The sequence below is a fragment of the Lissotriton helveticus genome, chromosome 11, assembly GCF_964261635.1.
Source record: "Lissotriton helveticus chromosome 11, aLisHel1.1, whole genome shotgun sequence".
Taxonomy (NCBI): domain Eukaryota; kingdom Metazoa; phylum Chordata; class Amphibia; order Caudata; family Salamandridae; genus Lissotriton; species Lissotriton helveticus.
Genome location: NC_136072.1, coordinates 69,582,892 through 69,605,521, shown reverse-complemented (window position 1 = coordinate 69,605,521; position 22,630 = coordinate 69,582,892). Strand labels below are relative to the sequence as shown.

Sequence of the window (22,630 nt, the reverse complement as noted above, 5' to 3'; positions counted from 1 at the left end):
GACCGCTGACTGTCCCTGGACCCAGAGACCGCTGACTGGCCCTGGACTCAGAGACCGCTGACTGGCCCTGGACCCAGAGACCGCTGACTGGCCCTGGACTCAGAGACCGCTGGCTGGCCCTGGACTCAGAGACCGCTGGCTGGCCCTGGACTCAGAGACCGCTGACTGGCCCTGGACCCAGAGACCGCTGACTGTCCCAGGACTCAGAGACCGCTGACTGGCCCTGGACCCAGAGACCGCTGACTGGCCCTGGACTCAGAGACCGCTGACTGGCCCTGGACCCAGAGACCGCTGGCTGGCCCTGGACTCAGAGACCGCTGACTGGCCCTGGACCCAGAGACCGCTGACTGGCCCTGGACCCAGAGACCGCTGACTGGCCCTGGACTCAGAGACTGCTGACTGTCTCTGGACTCAGAGACCGCTGACTGGCCCTGGACTCAGAGACCGCTGACTAGCCCTGGACTCAGAGACCGCTGACTGGCCCTGGACCCAGAGACCGCTGACCCTGGACCCAGAGACCGCTGACTGGCCTTGGACCCAGAGACCGCTGACTGTCCCTGGACCCAGAGACCGCTGACTGGCCCTGGACTCAGAGACCGCTGACTGGCCCTGGACCCAGAGACCGCTGACTGGCCCTGGACTCAGAGACCGCTGGCTGGCCCTGGACTCAGAGACCGCTGGCTGGCCCTGGACTCAGAGACCGCTGACTGTCCCAGGACTCAGAGACCGCTGACTGGCCCTGGACCCAGAGACCGCTGACTGGCCCTGGACTCAGAGACCGCTGACTGGCCCTGGACTCAGAGACCGCTGACTGGCCCTGGGCCCAGAGACCGCTGACTGGCCTTGGACCCAGAGACCGCTGGCTGGCCTTGGACCCAGAGACCGCTGGCTGGCCCTGGACTCAGAGACCGCTGGCTGGCCCTGGACTCAGAGACCGCTGGCTGGCCTTGGACCCAGAGACCGCTGACTGGCCCTGGACTCAGAGACCGCTGACTGTCCCTGGACTCAGAGACCGCTGACTGTCCCTGGACCCAGAGAGCGCTGGCTGGCCCTGGACCCAGAGACCGCTGACTGGCCCTGGACTCAGAGACCGCTGGCTGGCCCTGGACCCAGAGACCGCTGACTGGCCCTGGGCCCAGAGACCGCTGACTGTCCCTGGGCCCAGAGACCGCTGACTGGCCTTGGACCCAGAGACCGCTGACTGTCCCTGGACCCAGAGACCGCTGACTGGCGCTGGACCCAGAGACCGCTGACTGGCCCTGGACCCAGAGACCGCTGACTGGCCCTGGACCCAGAGACCGCTGACTGTCTCTGGACTCAGAGACCGCTGACTGGCCCTGGACTCAGAGACCGCTGACTGTCTCTGGACTCAGAGACCGCTGACTGGCCCTGGACTCAGAGACCGCTGACTGTCCCTGGACACAGAGACCGCTGACTGTCCCTGGACACAGAGACCGCTGGCTGGCCTTGGACCCAGAGACCGCTGACTGGCCTTGGACCCAGAGACCGCTGGCTGGCCTTGGACCCAGAGACCGCTGGCTGGCCCTGGACTCAGAGACCGCTGGCTGGCCCTGGACTCAGAGACCGCTGACTGGCCCTGGACCCAGAGACCGCTGACCCTGGACCCAGAGACCGCTGACTGGCCTTGGACCCAGAGACCGCTGACTGTCCCTGGACCCAGAGACCGCTGACTGGCCCTGGACTCAGAGACCGCTGACTGGCCCTGGACCCAGAGACCGCTGACTGGCCCTGGACTCAGAGACCGCTGGCTGGCCCTGGACTCAGAGACCGCTGGCTGGCCCTGGACTCAGAGACCGCTGACTGGCCCTGGACCCAGAGACCGCTGACTGTCCCAGGACTCAGAGACCGCTGACTGGCCCTGGACCCAGAGACCGCTGACTGGCCCTGGACCCAGAGACCGCTGGCTGGCCCTGGACCCAGAGACCGCTGGCTGGCCCTGGACTCAGAGACCGCTGACTGGCCCTGGACCCAGAGACCGCTGACTGGCCCTGGACCCAGAGACCGCTGACTGGCCCTGGACTCAGAGACCGCTGACTGTCTCTGGACTCAGAGACCGCTGACTGGCCCTGGACTCAGAGACCGCTGACTAGCCCTGGACTCAGATACCGCTGACTGGCCCTGGACCCAGAGACCGCTGACCCTGGACCCAGAGACTGCTGACTGGCCTTGGACCCAGAGACCGCTGACTGTCCCTGGACCCAGAGACCGCTGACTGGCCCTGGACTCAGAGACCGCTGACTGGCCCTGGACCCAGAGACCGCTGACTGGCCCTGGACTCAGAGACCGCTGGCTGGCCCTGGACTCAGAGACCGCTGGCTGGCCCTGGACTCAGAGACCGCTGACTGTCCCAGGACTCAGAGACCGCTGACTGGCCCTGGACCCAGAGACCGCTGACTGGCCCTGGACTCAGAGACCGCTGACTGGCCCTGGACTCAGAGACCGCTGACTGGCCCTGGGCCCAGAGACCGCTGACTGGCCTTGGACCCAGAGACCGCTGGCTGGCCTTGGACCCAGAGACCGCTGGCTGGCCCTGGACTCAGAGACCGCTGGCTGGCCCTGGACTCAGAGACCGCTGGCTGGCCTTGGACCCAGAGACCGCTGACTGGCCCTGGACTCAGAGACCGCTGACTGGCCCTGGACCCAGAGACCGCTGACCCTGGACCCAGAGACCGCTGACTGGCCTTGGACCCAGAGACCGCTGACTGTCCCTGGACCCAGAGACCGCTGACTGGCCCTGGACTCAGAGACCGCTGACTGGCCCTGGACCCAGAGACCGCTGACTGGCCCTGGACTCAGAGACCGCTGGCTGGCCCTGGACTCTGAGACCGCTGGCTGGCCCTGGACTCAGAGACCGCTGACTGGCCCTGGACCCAGAGACCGCTGACTGTCCCTGGACCCAGAGACCGCTGACTGTCCCTGGACCCAGAGACCGCTGACTGGCCTTGGACCCAGAGACCGCTGGCTGGCCTTGGACCCAGAGACCGCTGGCTGGCCCTGGACTCAGAGACCGCTGGCTGGCCCTGGACTCAGAGACCGCTGGCTGGCCCTGGACCCAGAGACCGCTGACTGGCCTTGGACCCAGAGACCGCTGACTGGCCCTGGACCCAGAGACCGCTGACTGTCCCTGGACCCAGAGACCGCTGACTGTCCCAGGACCCAGAGACCGCTGACTGGCCCTGGGCCCAGAGACCGCTGACTGGCCCTGGGCCCAGAGACCGCTGGCTGGCCCTGGACACAGAGACCGCTGACTGGCCCTGGACACAGAGACCGCTGACTGGCCTTGGACCCAGAGACCGCTGACTGGCCCTGGACCCAGAGACCGCTGACTGGCCCTGGACCCAGAGACCGCTGACTGGCCCTGGACCCAGAGACCGCTGACTGGCCCTGGACCCAGAGACCGCTGACTGGCCCTGGACACAGAGACCGCTGACTGGCCCTGGACACAGAGACCGCTGACTGGCCCTGGACACAGAGACCGCTGACAGTCCCTGGACCCAGAGACCGCTGACTGTCCCTGGACCCAGAGACCGCTGACTGTCCCTGGACCCAGAGACCGCTGACTGGCCCTGGACCCAGAGACCGCTGACTGTCCCTGGACACAGAGACCGCTGACTGTCCCTGGACCCAGAGACCGCTGACTGTCCCTGGACCCAGAGACCGCTGACTGTCCCTGGACCCAGAGACCGCTGACTGGCCCTGGACCCAGAGACCGCTGACTGTCCCTGGACCCAGAGACCGCTGACTGTCCCTGGACCCAGAGACCGCTGAATGTCCCTGGACCCAGAGACCGCTGACTGGCCCTGGACCCAGAGACCGCTGACTGGCCCTGGACCCAGAGACCGCTGGCTGGCCCTGGACCCAGAGACCGCTGGCTGGCCCTGGACCCAGAGACCGCTGGCTGGCCCTGGACCCAGAGACCGCTGGCTGTCCCTGAACCCAGAGACCGCTGACTGGCCCTGGGCCCAGAGACCGCTGGCTGGCCCTGGACCCAGAGACCGCTGGCTGGCCCTGGACCCAGAGACCGCTGGCTGTCCCTGAACCCAGAGACCGCTGACTGGCCCTGGACCCAGAGACCGCTGACTGTCCCTGGACCCAGAGACCGCTGGCTGGCCCTGGACCCAGAGACCGCTGGCTGTCCCTGAACCCAGAGACCGCTGGCTGGCCCTGGGCTCAGAGACCGCTGGCTGGCCCTGGACCCAGAGACCGCTGACTGGCCCTGGACCCAGAGACCGCTGACTGTCCCTGGACCCAGAGACCGCTGACTGGCCCTGGACCCAGAGACCGCTGACTGGCCCTGGACTCAGAGACCGCTGACTGGCCCTGGGCCCAGAGACCGCTGACTGGCCTTGGACCCAGAGACCGCTGGCTGGCCTTGGACCCAGAGACCGCTGGCTGTCCCTGGACCCAGAGAGCGCTGACTGGCCCTGGACTCAGAGACCGCTGACTGGCCCTGGGCCCAGAGACCGCTGGCTGGCCCTGGACACAGAGACCGCTGACTGTCCCTGGACCCAGAGACCGCTGACTGGCCCTGGACTCAGAGACCGCTGACTGGCCCTGGGCCCAGAGACCGCTGACTGGCCTTGGACCCAGAGACCGCTGACTGGCCCTGGACTCAGAGACCGCTGACTGTCCCTGGACCCAGAGACCGCTGACTGGCCCTGGACTCAGAGACCGCTGACTGGCCCTGGGCCCAGAGACCGCTGACTGGCCTTGGACCCAGAGACCGCTGACTGGCCCTGGACTCAGAGACCGCTGACTGGCCTTGGACCCAGAGACCGCTGACTGGCCCTGGACCCAGAGACCGCTGACTGTCCCTAGACCCAGAGACCGCTGACTGGCCCTCGACCCAGAGACCGCTGACTGGCCCTGGACCCAGAGACCGCTGACTGGCCCTGGACCCAGAGACCGCTGACTGTCCCTGGACCCAGAGACCGCTGACTGGCCCTCGACCCAGAGACCGCTGACTGGCCCTGGGCCCAGAGACCGCTGGCTGGCCCTGGACACAGAGACCGCTGACTGTCCCTGGACCCAGAGACCGCTGACTGGCCCTGGACTCAGAGACCGCTGACTGGCCCTGGGCCCAGAGACCGCTGACTGGCCTTGGACCCAGAGACCGCTGACTGGCCCTGGACTCAGAGACCGCTGACTGGCCTTGGACCCAGAGACCGCTGACTGGCCCTGGACCCAGAGACCGCTGACTGTCCCTGGACCCAGAGACCGCTGACTGGCCCTCGACCCAGAGACCGCTGACTGGCCCTGGACCCAGAGACCGCTGACTGGCCCTGGACTCAGAGACCGCTGACTGGCCTTGGACCCAGAGACCGCTGACTGGCCTTGGACCCAGAGACCGCTGGCTGTCCCTGGACCCAGAGACCGCTGGCTGGCCCTGGACACAGAGACCGCTGACTGTCCCTGGACCCAGAGACCGCTGACTGGCCCTGGACTCAGAGACCGCTGACTGGCCCTGGGCCCAGAGACCGCTGACTGGCCTTGGACCCAGAGACCGCTGACTGGCCCTGGACTCAGAGACCGCTGACTGGCCTTGGACCCAGAGACCGCTGACTGGCCCTGGACCCAGAGACCGCTGACTGTCCCTGGACCCAGAGACCGCTGACTGGCCCTCGACCCAGAGACCGCTGACTGGCCCTGGACCCAGAGACCGCTGACTGGCCCTGGACTCAGAGACCGCTGACTGGCCTTGGACCCAGAGACCGCTGACTGGCCTTGGACCCAGAGACCGCTGGCTGTCCCTGGACCCAGAGACCGCTGACTGGCCCTGGACCCAGAGACCGCTGACCCTGGACCCAGAGACCGCTGACTGGCCTTGGACCCAGAGACCGCTGACTGTCCCTGGACCCAGAGACCGCTGACTGGCCCTGGACTCAGAGACCGCTGACTGGCCCTGGACCCAGAGACCGCTGACTGGCCCTGGACTCAGAGACCGCTGGCTGGCCCTGGACCCAGAGACCGCTGACTGGCCCTGGACTCAGAGACCGCTGGCTGGCCCTGGACCCAGAGACCGCTGACTGTCCCTGGGCCCAGAGACCGCTGGCTGCCCCCGGACCCAGAGACCGCTGACTGGCCATGGACCCAGAGACCGCTGGCTGGCCCTGGACCCAGAGACCGCTGGCTGGCCCTGGGCCCAGAGACCGCTGACTGTCCCTGGACCCAGAGACCGCTGACTGTCCCTGGACCCAGAGACCGCTGACTGTCCCAGGACCCAGAGACCGCTGGCTGGCCCTGGACCCAGAGACCGCTGACTGTCCCTGGGCCCAGAGACCGCTGACTGGCCCTGAACCCAGAGACCGCTGACTGGCCCTGGACCCAGAGACCGCTGACTGGCCCTGGACCCAGAGACCGCTGACTGTCCCAGGACCCAGAGACCGCTGACTGGCCCTGGACCCAGAGACCGCTGACTGTCCCTGGACCTAGAGACCGCTGACTGTCCCTGGACACAGAGACCGCTGACTGGCCCTGAACCCAGAGACCGCTGAAAGGCTCTGAACCCAGAGACCGCTGGCCCTGGACCCAGTGACCGCTGACTGTCCCTGAACCCAGAGACCGCTGGCCTTGGACCCAGAGACCGCTGGCCTTGGACCCAGAGACCGCTGACTGGCCCTGGACCCAGAGACCGCTGACTGTCCCTGGACCCAGAGACCGCTGACTGTCCCAGGACCAAGAGACCGCTGACTGGCCCTGGACTCAGAGACCGCTGGCTGGCCCTGGACTCAGAGACCGCTGACTGGCCCTGGACCCAGAGACCGCTGACTGGCCCTGGACTCAGAGACCGCTGGCTGGCCTTGGACCCAGAGACCGCTGACTGGCCCTGAACCCAGAGACCGCTGAAAGGCCCTGGACTCAGAGACCGCTGGCTGGCCTTGGACCCAGAGACCGCTGACTGGCCCTGGACCCAGAGACCGCTGACTGGCCCTGGACTCAGAGACCGCTGGCTGGCCTTGGATCCAGAGACCGCTGGCTGGCCCTGGACCCAGAGACCGCTGGCTGGCCCTGAACCCAGAGACCGCTGACTGGCCCTGGACCCAGAGACCGCTGACTGGCCCTGGACTCAGAGACCGCTGGCTGGCCTTGGACCCAGAGACCGCTGACTGTCCCTGAACCCAGAGACCGCTGACTGGCCTTGGACCCAGAGACCGCTGAGTGGCCCTGGACCCAGAGACCGCTGACTGGCCCTGGACCCAGAGACCGCTGACTGGCCCTGGACCCAGAGACCGCTGACTGGCCCTGGACCCAGAGACCGCTGACTGGCCCTGGACCCAGAGACCGCTGACTGTCCCAGGACCCAGAGACCGCTGACTGGCCCTGGACCCAGAGAGCGCTGGCTGGCCCTGGACCCAGAGACCGCTGACTGGCCCTGGACCCAACGACCGCTGACTGGCCCTGGGCCCAGAGACCGCTGACTGGCCTTGGACCCAGAGACCGCTGACTGGCCCTGGGCCCAGAGACCGCTGAAAGGCTCTGAACCCAGAGACCGCTGGCCCTGGACCCAGAGACCGCTGACTGTCCCTGGACCCAGAGACCGCTGACTGTCCCTGGACCCAGAGACCGCTGACTGGCCCTGGACCCAGAGACCGCTGACTGGCCCTGGACCCAGAGACCGCTGACTGGCCCTGGACCCAGAGACCGCTGACTAGACCTGGACCCAGAGACCGCTGACTGGCCCTGGACCCAGAGACCGCTGACTGGCCCTGGACCCAGAGACCGCTGAAAGGCTCTGAACCCAGAGACCGCTGGCCCTGGACCCAGTGACCGCTGACTGTCCCTGGACTCAGAGACCGCTGAAAGGCTCTGAACCCAGAGACCGCTAGCCCTGGACCCAGTGACCGCTGACTGGCCCTGGACCCAGAGACCGCTGGCTGGCCTTGGACCCAGTGACCGCTGACTGGCCCTGGGCCCAGAGACCGCTGACTGTCCCTGGACTCAGAGACCGCTGACTGGCCCTGGACTCAGAGACCGCTGACTGGCCCTGGGCCCAGAGACCGCTGACTGTCCCTGGACTCAGAGACCGCTGACTGGCCCTGGACCCAGAGACCGCTGACTGGCCCTGGACCCAGAGACCGCTGACTGGCCCTGGACTCAGAGAGCGCTGACTGGCCCTGGACCCAGAGACCGCTGGCTGGCCCTGGACCCAGAGACCGCTGACTGTCCCTGGACCCAGAGACCGCTGACTGTCCCTGGACCCAGAGACCGCTGACTGTCCCTGGACTCAGAGACCGCTGACTGTCCCTGGACCCAGTGACCGCTGACTGTCCCTGGACCCAGAGACCGCTGACTGGCCCTCGACCCAGAGAGCGCTGACTGGCCCTGGGCCCAGAGACCGCTGGCTGGCCCTGGACCCAGAGACCGCTGACTGTCCCTGGACCCAGAGACCGCTGACTGTCCCTGGACCCAGAGACCGCTGACTGTCCCTGGACCCAGAGACCGCTGGCTGGCCCTGGACCCAGAGAGCGCTGACTGGCCCTGGACCCAGAGACGGCTGACTGTCCCTGAACCCAGAGACGGCTGACTGGCCCTGGGCCCACAGACCGCTGGAGATCCGCCCTAGGACTTGTCCGCTTCCGTTTAGGGACTGTGGTTTCTGTTCAACTGCCTCTACTTAACTTTCTAGATAGAAACAACCAGCAGAGGTCAGTAAAATACCAGAATCACTTTAGCATTCTCTAGATTCCAGCCATAGAAATTGTCTTTCTCGAGCAACCGTAGACAATATTTTTTTCAAATCTTGTATTTTCAGTGATATGACCACCAAAGGCTCTGATTTTATATTAAAAACAGAGCTTGGACTATATAATTTCCCGCTGAAAGGCAATATTTCTCTCCATGTGTTTCCATACCTGGCGTGTCACGCAGTTTGGTGCTTACTTTCCCTGCAAGTTGAAGAACAGTAGATGTTTCAGCACCCAGGCTAATGTGCTGCATACCTAAATACATATAAGCTCCCAAATGCTTGTTCTTGAGAGATGCTAGTCTGAGCTACGAGGACTATTGTTTCCCTCTACACTGTAGTCCCTTTAAGGTTTGAGATCATTAAAAATAGGACTACATCCCACTTAGAGGATATTCACAAGGTGTAAGAGCAAACTGCCCAAGATCATCTATAGTATGAGATGCCCAGTTAGGTAACAAGACACAATATCGAATTCAAAATATCGAATTACCAAAATATCGAAGTCAAAATTTAGAATGGACAAAATTTCGAATGGACAGAATATAGTGGTGAAAAATATCGAATTGAAGGTAAGTAATTTAATATCGAATAGTAATTTTTACCCTCCCGCTATCCAACGCTTTCCCTACTGTTGCACTCTCTGGAGTGGGAATAGTAATTTTTACCCCTACGCTATCCAACGCTTTCCCTACTGTTGCACTCTCTGGAGTGGGAATAGTCATTTTTACCCCTACGCTATCCAACACTTTCCCTACTGTTGCACTCTCTGGAGTGGGAATAGTAATTTTTACCCCTACGCTATCCAACGCTTTCCCTACTGTTGCACTCTCTGGAGTGGGAATAGTCATTTTTACCCCTACGCTATCCAACGCTTTCCCTACTGTTGCACTCTCTGGTGTGGGAATAGTAATTTTTACCCCTACGCTATCCAACGCTTTCCCTACTGTTGCACTCACTGGAGTGGTAATAGTAAATGTTATATTTATTATTTCATTAATTTTTAATTACTTTTAAGACATTTAAAAAAAAATGATATTTTGACTAACTATATTTTTTTAAACTATATTTTTGATTCAATATTTTTGTAATTACCTGTTTGTGGATAGGAATTCGATATTTTTGCATTCTATATTTTTTCTTCGATATTTTGGTAATTCTATATTTGTGAATTCGATATTATGTCAGTGATCCGCCCAGTTAATTGTAACTGCATTTATATAGCGCTTACTACCCCTGACGAGGTGTCGAAGCGCTTTTCCGGCGAATAGTGCGCTACTCCAGATCCCAAAAAAGGAGTAGGAGAAAAAAAAATGTTTTAGTAGGGTCAGAGAAAGTGCCTGAACAAGAAGATAGAATGTGAGGAGCTAGCCCTGGACATGATTACACTAGAAAAAGGGATCAAAGTCTATATGTGTTGTGAGAGTGCGTGTTATTTTGAAAACCACTCTTTTTGCCACACATTTCTCTGCATTTTCTTGCCAATCTCCTTCGGCCCCTCAAAATCCTGGTGATTTTATGCAACACCCCTCTCTGAGTGCCCGGGAAATCTATTTATTATTCGCTGCCTGTTCACTCCTAGACATCCATGCATGACCGCCTCCAACCTCTTGCTGTCTCCCCTGCACTGTTCACTCCCCTGCAGTCTTCACTCCCTGCCTGCTCTCCTGTGCCTGGGGAAGCTTTATCTTGTTTTCTGTGAGGTATCTGCCTCTCCCCCTCAGTCTGGTTAACCCATCAGGATGGGCTTGCATTGCCTGCGGTTCACACAAACATGGTTGGGTTTCATTAGGTGGCTGTGAGCCTGTTTTCCTCGACTAAACACATGTATGCGCATACACTCACCCACAACAAAAAAACTTGACCCACATTCACAATCACTCACACACATTTCATTCACATTGTTGGTTTGCACATTTACCTCATGTTTTATCGCCTGAAACCTGGACTTAAGCTCCCCCTTCTAGACCAATGTTAGACACCCCCTGTCCACAATAAGCCCTCAAATGTCAAAAAAAGTAAGAAGCATACACACAATGAAAGGCACACAAACATGAGACAAGGTTACAATATAGAGATAAGCTGAATACATTCAACCACTGATTTTACAGTCAGGGGAATATAATGCCACAGTTTTGTCGGTACCCGGACATCATAATATCAAATGCTTGCCCTCAGAGTACTCGCCGCCCCAACGAGGTCTGTTGGTGGTTGGTGCTATTTCTAGACCGTTTGTTAAATAAAAGAATACACCCCACAACTGTAGACTCGGCATGTCCTCTGAAGCTCATGGACGCCTATTGACTCCTTCTCAAACTAATGTGGAAAAAGTGGAGCGCGCATTTCACTTTAACCAGATCAATCCTAAGGCCCGGGACAACTGGAACAAACTTTTAGACACCCCCCTGACAGATGACGACTGGGCATCATGTTGTGCACTTATTACACTGCTCACACCGGTATACAACCTTTACAACGCAACTTTTACAACGACCTACCATTACCACGCAATTTTTACAACGCAGGATCCATTACAACGAAGTACCATTACAACGCATGTATTTACAACGCAAGTACCTTTACAACGCATACCATTACAACGTAAGTATTGGTAAGTATATAATTTTATTAAAAATATTATAAGTTTGGGTTTTTGGGTAAAGGGGTATTTTTAGGGTTCAGGGTCAGTTTTCAGTTAAAGGGGTATTTTTAGGGTTCAGGGTCAGTTTTCAGTTTTTGGGTAAAGGGGTATATTTAGGGTTCAGGGTCAGTTTTGGGTTTTTGGGTAAAGGGGTATTTTTAGGGTTCAGGGTCAGTTTTCAGTTTTTGGGTAAAGGGGTATTTTTAGGGTTCAGGGTTAGTTTTGGGTTTTTGGGTAAAGGGGTATTTTTAGGGTTCAGGGTCAGTTTTGGGTTTTTGGGTAAAGGGGTATTTTTAGGGTTCAGGGTCAGTTTTGGGTTTTTGGGTAAAGGGGTATTTTTAGGGTTCAGGGTCAGTTTTGGGTTTTTGGGTAAAAGGGTATTTTTAGGGTTCAGGGTCAGTTTTGGGTTTTTGGGTAAAGCGGTATTTTTAGGGTTCAGGGTCAGTTTGGGGTTTTTGGGTAAAAGGGTATTTTTAGGGTTCAGGGTCAGTTTTGGGTTTTTGGGTAAAGGGATAAAGGGTAAAAATTAAGTGTAATTAAATTTAAATTAAATTAAATTAAATTGATTACATTAAATTAAATTAATTTAATTAAATTAAATAAAATTAATTAAATTAAATTAAAATAAATTATATTAATTTTAATTAATTTACATTAAAAAAAATATTATAAATTTACCAATACTTACGTTGTAATGGTATGCGTTGTAAAGGTACCTGCGTTGTAAATACATGCGTTGTAATGGTACTTCGTTGTAATGGATCCTGCGTTGTAAAAATTGCGTGGTAATGGTAGGCGTTGTAAAAGTATGCGTTGTAACGTCATACATCCCTCACACCTAATGGTAATCTCTGTATTATTCATTACAAGTATATTCATCAAGCCTACCACACTCCAGCCAAATTACATAAATATGGGCTACGGGGCAATGCACGATGTAAGAGATGCGGAGCTGATCAGGCAGACTTTGCACACCTAGCGTGGAATTGTGATAAGATAAAAAGTATTGGGAAATAGTGACTCATCATTAAGGTATATTGATCTCGTGTACACCACAATTATGTTTATTAGAATTGCATATACCTGTGAAATCGATGAAAAGGAAATTAACTGCCATACTGTTGCTCTTGGCAAAACGTAGGGTGGCGATGCATTGGGACAGTAAGCAAAGCCCCACCCTAACGAACTGGATACAAGACGCTGTATACTAAAGAGACAATTTTTTTTTATATGCTGAGGAACTGCCAACTGCGTCGAAACCATCATATATTTGGGAGCCACTTACAGCATGCCTGCGTGACCACCCTGACTTACTCCAAGCTAGCCGTTGATTTAACTCTTGCTTTGTAAATATGTTATATCGCTGAAGAACACTCAATCATGTGTTATTGGGAAATGTGATTGGTAGATCTTTGTATTGCATTGTCCCTGCAGGAACTGTCCTGGATGTGACGACTGTTATGTACGTTTATCAGAAAACTCAATTAAAAAACAAAACAAAAAAACAGATTAATCCTACGTTTTGGCTGATAACGTGAAATTTGCCTTATGGACACAGGTGGCTTGATTCGCCAGCATGAATGGACGTCGGCAGTTCAAAGCCTCGGAAAAAGAGCTGGAAAACCACTGTTCATAGGGTTTTCCAGCTCGTTTTCCCTTCCACCGTGTGATATCAGCTCCTCGCCGGGAGACCGTCTGATGGGTGGCGATATCGTGTCACACGGTGGCATCTTGTGAGTTGGCAGGTATGTATTGAATCAGGGCACGAGTCGGGGGTACAGGCGGGTTGATGGCGTCCCCCCACTTTTTTCACAGGGTGGACGCCGTCCACCCTGCCAAGAAGTTGGGCCCCACTGAAAAAGATGCTGAATACGTCCCGGTGTAATTTCCAAACACTTTCAGCAGCGCCTGCACGTTGTTGTCTGCTTTCGATCTGCAACAACGTGCAGGCGGGGATGGGATGGGGCTGTCTTTTTTCTGACTCCTGCTGGGCCCATAACAAAGGCCAAATTTGAGGGGTCATCAGGCCTCCTTTTGTTTGAGTCTCCCTGCTGGCAGCAGTCAGGAGCTTCACACCTAGAGAAAATGCAGCAGAGGGGAAACAAAGGCTCACACCTTGGTAGCACTTCACACATACTTAAGAGAGGCAGCTTTTCACTGTGTTCAGGCTCTGTTTAGGAGATTTGCTTGCACAGTAAGAAGTCAGATGTGTTGATGTTTCCCAGTATTTGCACAAAATAAATAGCATTTATATAGCGTACTCTACCCCTGAAGAGGCGTTGTAATAATTTAAATATTACTATTTTTTCTTTTAAAGCAGTATAGGTAGAGGAGGCTTTACACTAACAAAAGGCAACACTGGTTTATGTGAAGCTTACAAAAGTGTGAATCTTCTGCCTAAATCAGGAGGGTTTGCAAGTATACTCGAAATCTGCTCAAATGTACTCATGATAGACCTGCTAAACATATATGTGAGGGCTTAAGATCTGATGTCCTTTCTTGTGATGCCACTTCCTGTGATGTCAAGCACTGTGATGTCATGCGCCGTGATGCCTCTTGCATACTTATTAATTAGGTTAGTCCCCTCACTTTATTTTTTTAGGACTTGTACCCTGCATTGAATACAATACAGTTACTTCCTTTACTAATAACCACATCACACAAGACCTCCAGCCCGCACAATATTTTACAACACAATATACAGGGCTTTAAATGGGCCGGATCTCACCTGTGCTGAGCAGCAGCACTTCTTAGGTCTTGCCTATGCAGCGCGCATGCGCTGCATAGGAGGGCCTTTAGCCGTCCCTCTGCTGTTTTTTTAAGCACATACTTGTGCTTGTGGCGGCATACACCTTGCGGGAGCGAGCAGCGGCGCGCATGCTAATTGGCTGTTGCTCGCTCTCGCAAGGCGGATGGCACCACAAGCACGAGTGTGCTTGAAAACAGATGCTGTTACTCCCCCTCTCTCTCACAACCCTCCCGCCCATTGCTTTTTTTTACTTTGAGCACGAGGCGCGCGCTTGTTTGCTTTTGGTGTAATCTGTAATTAATGTATATTTAATTCATAATTGGATTGTATCCTCTTAAATTCGAAATTGAGCACTTCACCAGTAATGTTACATTACACTAAGGCTGTTGATTCCTCTTGAATTCTATCACCGCAAATCAAGCATTTCAGAAGATAGGTTTGTCCACCCTCAATCACTTTTTCTTATCTGAATGCCCATAACGTGGTCCTCCCGTAGGGGTCAATCAGCATTCTTGAATTACCATAATTAATTTTGAGGGAAACGTCGCTTTCTAACCATAAGCAGCACGTAATTTGGGTCATATTTTTATGTCCGAGTTTTGTTGTGACTCAGTAACTCTTCAGTATCAATGATACTGACCCGTGCCCTCTCCGGTATCAATTTATACAGACAACAGCCTTTAGCTGCTGTCACGGGCCGCACACGCTTTCAACGTGGAAACCGTGACGTAAACCATTCATGGTATTTCTACAGTGGGATGACAACTTCATTCAAGACAGCAGCTGACCACTGTTACATTGAGCAAAACTATTCAGGTAAGCGGGTTCCCTGGCACTTACATCCTACCATTGTAGAGTGTTTCATTCCCTATGCGCACTTGCGATGCCGGCATTCTTTTTTTAAAATAAAATTGTAATCGAACTTCACGGTGCCTCTGTTATTAATTCCAAAAGCACAGATTGCTTTCTCCCTCATGGCGCTTCTAATCTAAATCTTCTAACATGGAATAGTTCTTGAGCCCCGTGGCGCCTTAAATTAAATAAATTTATCGATTTTTGATTCATTTTTCCACAGCATAGTGTGCCCCAATACCCCTGTACTTCAGCAATTATTGGCGCTTTAATTCATCAGCAGAGAGTTTGTTTTTACAAACAAAGGGCTAGATGTAGGTAAATGTTATTTACCAATTCATAAATACCGAATTTTACCGATTCGGTATTTATGAATCGGTAAATATGAAGGGGGGAGATGTAGGTATTTCCAGATGTTGAAATACCGATTCGTTAATATTCGGTATTTACCGATTCGGTAAATACCGAATCGGTATTTCCTATTGATTCCTATGGGCTGTGAAGCCCATAGGAATCAATGGAAAATACCGATTCGGTAATTACCGAATCGGTAAATACCGAATTCTGCAAGGGTGCAGGGGGTGTCCCTTTGACACCCTCTTGCACCCCAAATACAGGCATGTGTGCCATGTGGCACACAGACATGCCCTAAGGGCATGTCTGTCTGTCACATGGCATAGGTGTGCTTGCACACATGTGCATGCACACCTGGATTCGGTATTTTACCACCCAATTGAATTGGGTGGTAAAATACCGAATCTGTATTGCCTTTGGGACTCAGAAGAGTCCCACCTACATTTGGATTTACTGAATCTGTAAAATTACCGATTCGGTATTTTACAGAATCGGTAAATTTACCGATTCGGTAAATTTACCGATTCTGTAAAATAAATGCCCCTACATGCCAATTCTTAAATACCGGTCGGTAACGGCCGAAATCGGCCGTTACCGACCGGTATGTAGGCTCCTACATCTGGCCCAAAGAGTGCTTCCACTCCTATGCGCCCTTGAAATGCTTCACAAATGTAACCTCTGGGAGCATCTCACAATTTATTTCTAAAGTGGGTGTTAATCTCATTGCGTTTCCCCACAGAACTTTGGCACACCAATTGTTAGACCTGACATCATTGGCGTGAGTCTCCCTTCCATTTTTGACGGATTGCCTCCTCTGTTTTGACATATTTTTGCTGGTTGTATGTTTTGGGCCCTGTGCCACTGCTAATCAGTGCCACAGTGCAAGTGCTCCCTATGTTAAATTGATATACTGATTGGATTCCATGATTGGCTTATTTGATCTACTGTCAGCCCCTAGTACAGTGCACCATGTGTGCCCAGGGCTTGTAGAGCAAATGCTGCTGGTGGGCTTGCAGCACTGGTTGTCCCACCCACAGAAGCAGCTTGTAAAGTGTGTCTCAGGCCTGCCATTGCAAGGCCTGTGTGTAGTCTGTGACTACCATGTCGACTTGGCCAAGTGCACCCACATGCCAGTCCCTAAACCTTCCCTTTGTTTCATATTAGACACCCCTATGGTAGGCCCAAGGGTAGGGTGCATTGTAAGTGTAAGGTAGGACATGCTCTGATATGTGTAGCATGTTCTAGTAGTGAATGACAGCCATTTTCGTTTTTCACTATTGAAGGCTACCTGTTCTCATAGATTAGAATGGCAGTGAAGATTGTTACATCCCTACAATCCTAACTGACTCAGGGGACATGGTAGAAATTCGAGTTTAGTATGTCTGAACTCAGAATAATAAAATACATCTTTTAGTAAAGTTTATTTTAATATTCTGTGTTTGCAAATACCACTTTTAGAAAGTAGGTATTTGCTTGCCTAACCATTTGAGCCCGCCTCTGCTGACTTGTGTATTCCTTGTCTGGGTTTGTGTGTGACAGGGCTGGGGAAATTCCAGGAGACAGTCTGGGACAGCCCAGTGGTGAATAGGGAGATTTACCTCCAGATGGGAGGGGGAGAGTGCACCTGGGACCTGAATAGGGCTGGGCCTTCCCTCCACAATGCTGGCTCCACCTCATGTGGCTTGTCTGATGTCTCTGCCCTGCACAGTGAAAGGAGAAGGGGAATCTTGTCAACAGAGTACTCCAGAGCTGCATCTTCCCTCCCCTGTGCTGGCTCCACCTCCTGTGGGGCGTCTGATGTTTCTGCCCTGCACAGTGAAAGGAATTTAAATTTGAATTTAAAAAGACTTATAAAGCGCACGTACACTGAGTCAGTTTCATGGCGCTGATGAAGTCACTGAGTGAGAGCAAGAGGAGAGCTAGGAGCTGAAAGCCTGCTGAAATAGGAACGTTTTTAGTGACCTCCGAAACTCCATATAGGAAGAGGAGAGTCTTAAGGATAGAGGGAGGTCATTCCAAAAGGTGGGTGCAAGTACAGCAAACTTCTGCCCCCCTGACCGTTTCTTTTTAAAGCGAGGCGTAGTTAGCAAAGCCAGGCTAGAGGAGCGAAGGTTCCTAGGGGGAATATAGGAGAAAATTGCCGAGTTGATAAAGACAGGGGCTGTGCCCGCTCTTGCTTGAAAAGTCAAACACCCCAGCTTGAACCTGGCCCGTTGTTTTATAGGCAGCCAATGTAGGCTCCTGAGCAGAGGGGTCGAATGATGAGACCTGGATAAACCAAAAGCCAGGCGAGCCGCCTGATTTTGTACCAACTGCAGGCGTTGCAGGGCATAAGCAGGAGCTCCATTATAGATGATATTGCCGTAGTCAATCTTTGACAAGACCATGGCCATTAGGATCAGCTTTAAGGCAGAGGTGGAAAAAAACCTGGCAACTTTCCGAATAACTCGTAGTGTAAAAAAACAGGAAGAAACTACCGAGTTGATATGTGAATGAAGAGTTAGTTGATTATTAAGCGTGATCCCAAGTGTTTTAACTGAAAAAGAAGGGAGATGAGGGGGCCCAAGTGAAAGGGGCCAGAAGGAGGGGGACCAGGGGTTGGCAGCGCCGCCCGTCGCCACAAGCTCTGTTTTGTCCGGATTGAGTTTTAACTGATTGATATTCATCCATTCTCGGATAAATAGCATGACGGACTGGAAGCTGCCAACTCCTGAAGGGGAAGATAGATCAAAGATAAGTTGCAGGTCATCTGCATAGTTATATACAGTGACCTCCATGTTCTGTAAAGCAAACACCAGTGGAAAAATATAGAGATTAAATAATAAGGGGGAAAGAGCAGACCCCTGAGGAACACCACAGTTAACATTACACAAAGGAGCTGAGAAGGTGCCTAGATGAACTGTCTGAGTGCGGTCCATCAGGAAGGACTCGACCCAAGCTAATGCCGATCCTCCTATCCCCGCCGCCCTGACACGTGACAAAAGGATGTCATGATCCACAGTGTCAAAGGCGGCGGATAAGTCCAATAGGACCAGGATCTTGGGGGTGTTAACGTCGAGTCCCTCCCTAAGTTGGTCCATGACCGAGATCACCACCTTCTCAGTTGAGTGTCGTGGGCGGAAACCAGCTTGAAATGGGGCCAGGTAATTGCTGTCCTCTATAAAGGAGCTCAATACCTGAGAAACATGCGCCTCAGCCACCTTTCCCAAGTAGGGGAGCAGGGATATGGGACGGTAGTTAACTAGAGAAGAAGGGTCAGCCCCGGGCTTCTTTAGAATGGGGATGATGGTGGCAGATTTGAATGCAGTGGGGACTAGGCCATTGGAGAAAGTGTCATTTAAGACAGTGAGGGCAGGAGCAGGACAAGGAAGAGAAGAGTCATGTAAACACAGTGCTCAGGAACTGGTTTAAACTAGGCAGAGGCCTCTCTACCTTCAGAGAACAAAGGATTTTTTGGTATAAATATTGGGACCCAGTCCCACAGACTTTAGATCACTTCTGGAACAAGAAACCTTTCTGCCAAGGAAAAGAACCAAGGAAGCTGCAGGAGTTTGGACTGCCCCTCTGCCAGTGTGCTGTTTGCTGGGTTGGCCTGCAGTGGTTGCTTCATTGCCAAGGGAAAGGAGAAGGAACTTTGTAAGGACTTTCATCTACAGAATATTCTCCAAGGGCTTGAACTGTGCTTGCCTCCTGCTGAAGTCTCAGGGCCAAAATACTTCACCTCCAGCTCCCTCCTGAATTTCCTTGCTGGGAAGTCTGACTCCAGTCACTTGCGTGCCGCTGGGAGCTAGAAGCGTGACGCATCGAGAAGAAGCTTGTAGCCGCAGCTGAAATAATCGCAACGCCGGAGAAGCGAGAGTTAGTCGCATCTCCCTGAAAGCGTGTGTCCATCGAAGCTGTCTGCTGTCGCATCGCCGGAGAAGCGCGACGCATCGAGAGAGCTGTCATCGCATCACCGGAGAAGCGCAACGCAGGGCCTGTCGCGGCTCCAAAGTACAGAGTCGTCGCGAGGCTGCCAGGGCGTCATCGCATCGTCATCGCATCGCCACGTCAATGGCGCCATCTTCTCGCATCGCAACTGGATCATCGCATCGGCATCGCATCGCATCAAGGCGCCATCTTGCGCACCGCAACAGGTCGAGAATCTACGCATCACCTCCGCACCGGTAAGGCTCACGACGAGTCCCCTACTCTGCGCAAGCATTGAGGAAGGATGCAACCGTTCCCCCGGGTCACGGAACCGACGCATCTCCCCCTTTGCAAGCCTTTTGTTCACTTTGTGTGCCGCATCCAAGAACTTTGTTGAGAACTTTGTCGCATTTACCATCAACTTGAATTAAGAGACTTTTATCATCCTTTAAGTAACCTTTAGAATAGTATTGTGGATTTTTGTCGTTTGTGGTCTTGTGTTTAAGTCTATATAAAGAATACCTATTTTTATAAAACCTGTGTTGTGTCCATCTGTAGTGTTATCACTGTATTAATGTGTATATTCACAAATGCTTAACACACTGCCTCTGAGATAAGCCTGTCTGCTCGTGCCAAGCTACCAAGGGAGTGAGCAGGGGTTATTAAAGAGAGTAATCCCCTTGTCCTGACTTAGAAGTAAGGGTCCCTATTTGGACAAAGGTGATAACCATTGCCAACTAGAGACCCCCAGATCTAACACATATGCTCTCCTGAAATCTGTGGCACTTACATATACAGAGTCCTTATAAATCGCTAAGCGCATCCCACAGTATTCATTTCTGAGACAGAATGGGTGTTAATTTTAATTGCACTTTCAAACAGGACTGTTGCCTGGCCCCTGATGGACTGCATTTATTCTGTGTCCTACACAGCCTGAAAATAAATACCACATCGTGTTAGGTATGCGTTGTACTCTCTATGCCCCATTTCTTGTAAAGCTCTCTTCTGCCCATGTAGCTGGGTCTGTACTATCTAAATACATTCAAAAAGTAAATAAAGAAATACAATGAACGCCAGCAAGTGTCTGGACTTTGTACGCACTAAAAATAGCCTTTCAATATCACTCCATGCGTGCTTTGCAATGAGTTCTTATCTCGCGCTCAGTTGCAGATTTAACCTCTTTTGGCAAAAATGTGCTGGCTGGCGACATTCTTCAGCAGCACAGTCTCTGCTTTCCGTGTGTACGTTTTTTTTTATTGTTACTGACTCGCTTTCACCCTTATTTTTCGTTTGACACTCCTAGAAAAAGGGACGCTGCGCAGGAACATTATAAGTGTTTAGACATGCAACAGTTAATGTTGTTGCAGTAAGGATATTGTGCTGCATAACTAAATACTTATAAGGTCCCAAAGGCGAGACCTATTGGCTATGCCAATGCTTGTTTAAAGGGGGCCTCGAAACGGGTCTCTTTCGGGCTCTGTTTTGTGCCCTGGCACAGGCGGACTGCAGTGACAGCGGACACATCGATGTGCGCTGCTCACACTGCTCACTTCTCACTAGTGGAGAAGTTACGGCATGACGTCATGACAGGTGAGCGTTGTAGGGGAAGGGAAATCCTTTAAAGAGAGACATTTTCTCTCGATTCCCCTTCTCTTTTTGAAACGCAGGAGCAGCAACATTGTCGTGGTGTCAACAGGGCTTTAAGTGGAAGCATTTTCAATTTTAAATACAACACGCCATAGTTGCTGCTGCTTTATCTTATGCAACTAACAACCATTGACAAAGCTAATAGTCCTGACTTGTAGGCATGATGTTAATTGTATCATATCTGGATTGAAAGACAGAAACAGCAAAATACAAATCGGTGGTCACACTATGTTAAGCACAGTTTTTTAACTTATGTATTTTTAAGCCACGCCCTTAATTACATCGGCCACACCCCTTTGAGAGACCACCTTTCCCAGTGTTTTATCCCACTTTAAACCCTGTTAATACACAACACTTCTTCAAACTCCATCTCCCTGGCGGACACAATTTTTATTTTTTATTTATTTTTTATTTATTTTATGCGTTTTTATATAGCGCGGACTTTACCCGAAGGTGTCAGAGCGCTTCACAATAGGAACAGCAATGATACATGAGGAGAAAATTACAAGTGAACAAATTACAAAAGCAAACGTTAAGTTACAGGAGGCAAAAGTGACAATTGTGAGCAAACAAAATAACAACAGGTAACGGTACATTACAGGAGGAAAAAGTGACGTGTGCAGGTTACAAAAGCGTACAAAGTACAAGTAGAGGTATAATACTGCAATAAATGGAGGACACTCAAACACAAGAACAAACGTTGCGTAGGCAATGGTGGCACTTGTGCAAGTATCTAAAGCAAACAAAATGTAAGAGGTAGCAAATAGTGTGTTACAAGAGAAAAGTGACGTGTGCATGTTACAAAGGAGTACCAAACACAGGTAGAAGGAAAAAACACAGAACAGGACAAACTCTAAAAGAAAGACAATTTCTTGCAACGTCATTACACCTATGTACTTACCAGTTGAAGACTGGTCTCGGGTGGAGCAGTGGAAGCAGTAAGGTGACCTGCCCGAGGCCGCGCGCTGCCGGTGTGTCTCGTGCAGGCAGAGGGGGCAGCAGCAGGACAGACTTCCCCCGGGACACACCTCTCCACTGAAGCGCCCTGGCTGCTGTGGGCAAGTTTCTGTTCAGGCTGGTGACGTCTGATTGTGAAACCGACACTGCATCTGCCTGTCAGGACTGCAGTCTTTCCCCGAGTGAAGTATCGGATGTGATTTTCCAGCTTTCAGTTTGGAAGGGAGAAGAAGCGCTGCTAGCTGGGCACGAGTTTATGAAAACCCCTCAGATTTTTAGGTCTGGCCTAGAGCGGTGTCGCCAGCCTCATGAAATTAGACAGGCATTACCTAAGCCAATAGGTATGGCCTTGGCAACCCTGCTTTATTTAGTATTTTATTTTTTGCAAAGTTATGTAATAGACATAAAAAGCAATTTAAAAAATAAAAGACCTGGGGCCCGATGTAGGTAAATCTAATTTACCACTTCTAAAATACCGAATCATACCGATTCGGTATTTAAGAAGTGGTAAATTAGAGGGGGGGAAATGTAGGTAATTCTGATTCGGTAAATACCGAATCTGTAAGATTCGGTATTTACCGATTCTGTAAATACCGAATCGGTATCCCCCATTGATTCCTATGGGCCTTGAAGCCCATAGGAATCAATGTGAAGGCCCATAGGAATCAATGTGGAATACCGATTCGGTATTTACCGATTCGGTAAATACCGAATTTTGCAAGGGTGCAGGGGGTGTCACTTTGACACCCTCTGGCACCCCAATTAAAGGCATGTGTGCCATGTGGCACACAGACATGCCCTAAGGGCATGTCTGTGT

At 52.7% G+C, this 22,630-nt stretch overlaps 1 protein-coding gene across 1 annotated transcript in view; it reads right to left on the bottom strand.

Moving 5' to 3' along the window:
* Positions 1-21,890, bottom strand: part of LOC144791478 (eukaryotic translation initiation factor 4 gamma 1-like) — a 324,564-nt gene extending 302,674 nt beyond the window's left edge. The window contains exon 1 of the mRNA XM_078666169.1: positions 21,758-21,890. The gene's annotated coding sequence lies outside the window, so the exon portion shown is untranslated. The remainder of the gene's footprint in view (positions 1-21,757) is intronic.
* Positions 21,891-22,630: the final 740 nt, after the last annotated feature.